This window comes from Artibeus jamaicensis, unplaced genomic scaffold (genome assembly GCF_021234435.1).
Source record: "Artibeus jamaicensis isolate MK-2021 breed Jamaican fruit bat unplaced genomic scaffold, CSHL_Jam_final contig_388, whole genome shotgun sequence".
Classification (NCBI taxonomy): domain Eukaryota; kingdom Metazoa; phylum Chordata; class Mammalia; order Chiroptera; family Phyllostomidae; genus Artibeus; species Artibeus jamaicensis.
In genome coordinates, this window is record NW_026521813.1 from 2529906 (window position 1) to 2534155 (window position 4250).

General features: G+C 30.8%; 1 pseudogene; it reads right to left on the bottom strand.

The window, feature by feature from the left end:
* Window positions 1–2100: 2100 nt before the first annotated feature.
* On the bottom strand, window positions 2101–2539 carry LOC119063880 (ubiquitin-conjugating enzyme E2 W-like; annotated as a pseudogene).
* Between the last annotated feature and the right edge of the window lie 1711 nt (window positions 2540–4250).

Consider the following 4250-nt stretch of genomic DNA (forward strand, 5'->3'; position numbering starts at 1 on the left):
GGTAGCAATGTTACAGGCTTATGCTCCCAGTTTATGAAGCTCAATGTCTAACTCTTCTTGGACCCCTTTCTTACTAATAATTAGCTAATTACCTACAGTAAAAAAAGCATTCAGAAAATATTTTCTGTCTTGATTAAACAGGCAATCTAATGGGATTGATAGAGACTACTGTGAGAATTTATGTATACCTAGTTAAGGTAGAAAATTGGTTTTTATTTTAAAAAGTAGTATAGTTGCTAATTGGCAGTATAAAATGTCTGTAATTTGTTGGCTGGCCACAGTTTTAATTTTTTCAAGTTATTTCTAAAGCAGAAATATTTTAAGTCTACCCATCCCTGAATTTAGCAATTACACTTTTGAGTATAAAACTATCCCCTTAATTATCAATACATACAAAGCTACAAAATGTCATTTATACAGAGGTTAAAAACAAATTTTAGTTATTAGTTTCCAATGATTGATTGGATAGTTTTGCTGGGGTACATATTTCAAAACTTCCAACCACTTTGCTTTTATTTTTAAGCCAACATTGATTCATAAATTCACTGCAGGATATGTCAAATAGAGTGCAACAATAGACATTAATTAAAACATCATTGTAGTAGAAACTGATTTTGCATATATAAAAAGGTAATTTATAAAATACATTATTTTTTTAAAAAAGAGTACGTAGTTACAGCATCATTAACTGAAAATTGGACACTTCAACAATTTTTTTCTACAGAAAAATTTTGTCTACCTGCAAGCAGTCTTTTAAACAAGAAAACAAACAAAAAAAATTCAGGAATAGCTGTATGTTACATGAGATAAATGAGAAAATGCACCATTCTACAGTGTACTTTGCCTAAATTTTAAAATAAAAATGTCCACACTCTTTTGTTAAAACATAAAGCCTCTGCCAAAAATGTATGTTATTTTAGGTTAAAGGATTGAAGGACAAGAGGATACTTAAAAGTAAATAAAATTTACAAGGAAATATTTGACAAAAGTTTTTCAGTTAAAATATTGTAACATTCAAAGTTGACTTAGAACATAAAATAAACAAAATTGCAAGCGAAAATGCTTATGGGTTTTTCAAACATAAATAAGTAAAAGAGTATTTAGGTAGTCAGGCTCACGTTCATGGCTAGCAGGAAGTAGCAGAGTATATTCTACTTGGAAAAATCATTAATGTACAAACAAGCCCAAATTATGGACTGCAGAAGTTTTATCATCACTGTCATTTTTTTTTAATTTTCTTATTGTTGTTCGATTACGGTTTTCTCCATTTTCCCCTTGTTTCTCTCCCCTGGCCTACCCACCCCCCAACCTGCCATTTTTCTTACTTCCGAAATAAAACTACGATTAAATATTCATGCTCTATATGACTCATATCTTCAGATATTCAAGCACTATAAACAATCAATGAACTTCCTTTTACCACAGAGATAATATATTGTACCTCTCTGCTAGTGTTACTTGAAAACTTTCAATGTCAAAACAATCTGACAGCAGATATGAACAATTCAATAGATATGCAATGATCTTTCATTACACAACTTTAAAGATGCATGTTAATTCATTCTACTAACCTTAGGATCACAGTGCATAGAATTGAAATAGAAATGAGTGAGAGTGTCTTTCAGAGTAATATTTATCCCTTCCTTTACTTATAATCCAATTTAGACCAGTAAATTCATTTCAGAGGCTCTTTCATGCAGTAATCACTGGGTGGCAGGAGTTAATGAAAATTGTTCCTGTTATTTTGTTCATCGTGGCAATGAACATCCCAAAACCTCCAAGGAAGTCATTGTTATTGCACAATACATGAGAACCTGGAACTTTTCCAAAAGCTTAAAAAATAAAGATAAAAAGTGGAATTGGATTTGACATTTCCTCACACCTGCATTGATACTGTATTATTAGTAAAAGCATATCAGTTGCCTGGACTGCACCAGTGATCAATATGCCCCTAGAATTCACATGAGTAAAAAAATTCAGTAAAAGGAAATAGACTTCATAGTCTATTGGTCAGTTTCAGCAAAGGTTAAAGTTCAAAGATTGAAAGTGCTCATTTTCTCAGCAGGTTTGTCTTCTGTTTGAAAGATGGTGATAATGACATCAACAAGTGTCATCGTGATGCCACCATTTTGTTTTCTTTGGATTTTTGTGACATGTTTGAACATAAAAAGAGTTATCTTGTGGTCATCTTTTTTTTCTTTGCAGGTGGAAAGCACACTAAAAATGCTAAGACAAACTGGTTGGGCTTAGAGCACTGGGGATCAGCCTTCTGTTATCTTCTCTTAGAATGGGTAAACAGATGTGAACATTGCTATAAGCATAAAGATCAATGGGAATATTTTCACCAATAAATATGAGCCAAGGAGCATCAAAAGTGTATGAACTACTAAACTTAAAAAGATGTTGAAATGTCCCTCTTCGTATGAGGTACCTGGTGCTCCTTGCAAGTCTACTGTGTAATTGAATTTTGAACACTCTTTATTTAAAGACATCCCAGGGGTGGGTCCTTTTGCAAAGCCAACAGTTCTTTCACAGTCATTTCTGCACTGACACAGTAATGGAACAACAATTTTTATCTTGAAGGAAGGGGATTCTCCCAAAAATGACTTAGCAAGATTCATGCTAAGACTGGGCAATGCAGACCCAACAAAGATGGGTACTAATGCCCATGGTTGAAACCTGGTTGAGAAGAGGCATTAGAAAAGCCAAACATTGACCAAAGGGTGTCTTTGTCATTTAAATATACTGTATCACTGGTTTCTTAAGATGTAAGTGCAAGTCATACACTTCACAAATTTTTCTTTTTAATATAACTATTTCAAGCAACAAATTTCCCTCTAAGACTACTTTGGCAGAATTCCACAAATTTTAATAGGTTGTATGTTCATTATCATTTAGTTTGAGTTATTTTCTAAATTCCCTTGTAATTTCTTCTTTGTTCATGGGTTATTTGGAAGTGTATTGCTTAATTTTAAATGCTTAGAAATTTTCTAGATATTTTTAAAAGTGATTTACAGCATACTACTGTTGGGGTCAGATAAAATGCTTTGTATGATTTTAATTTTTTTAGAATTTACTGAGACTTAATTATGACCTAGTGTATGGTCTGTCTTGATGAATGTTCATGTGCCCTTGAAATAAATGTACATTTTGCAAATATTGACTGTAGTGTTTAGTTATAAAATTATAACAAGTTGGTTGATATTATTGTTCATTTGGTACAGCTTTACTAATATTTGACTGCTATTCCAATCACAAATTCAGGGTGCTAAAATTTATAAATAGGATTGTAAGTTGTCTATTTCTCCCATTGGTTATATAAATATTTCCTTCCTGTATTTTGACATAATTATGAAGTGTACACCCATTAAATTCAGGTTGTATTAAAACCTTTGTCATTAAGAAATGATGCTTTTTATCCTGGTAATGTATTTTTGTGAAAGTCAACTATAATATTAACCTGATCATACCAGGTTTCTCATGTTTAGGTTTTACTTGGCATATTGTTTGTTCCATCTTTTTACTCTGAGCTCATCTACATCTTTTATTTAAATGTATCTACTATAAACCACAGCAAACTGCATCTAATTATTATATTTACCTGACAACCTTTGTCTTTGATTGAAAGTATTTATTGGTTTTTATTTACAGAAGGGTTGACATGAGGTTTGTTTATCACTTTCCCCATTTGTTTGTTGTTTCTCAGTGTCTTCATTTCTTGTCTTATTATAATTTAATGAAATATCTTTTAATATTTCATTTTGTCTTCTAGCTATATCATTTTTATTTATCTTATTAGAAAATTAGCCAAATCTAACCTTGAATTTAAACAATCTTATTTCATATACAGTGTAAAAATTTTAAACCTGTATAACACCATTTATATTACTCTCATTTGTTGTTCTATTGTGGTCATATATTTTACTTCTGTATATGTTATAAACCCTAAATGTATATCCATTACTCTTGCTTTGAACTAGTAATTGACTTTTAATTGACCTAAGAAAAGAAAGGGTACAATATTTTTTATATTTACAATATCCAGCTCTCTTTTTTCTCCCTATCAATTTGTAATTCCATCTTGTCTCATTTCCTTTCAGCTTGAAGAACTTCCTTTTAACATCTTTCCTTTGAGAGTTTGTTGGTAAAAAAAATTCTCTTATATTTTATTTATTTTACATTTTCTTTTTATTTCTTATTTTTAAATTATAATTGACTTACAAGATTATACTAGTTTCAGGTATACAATA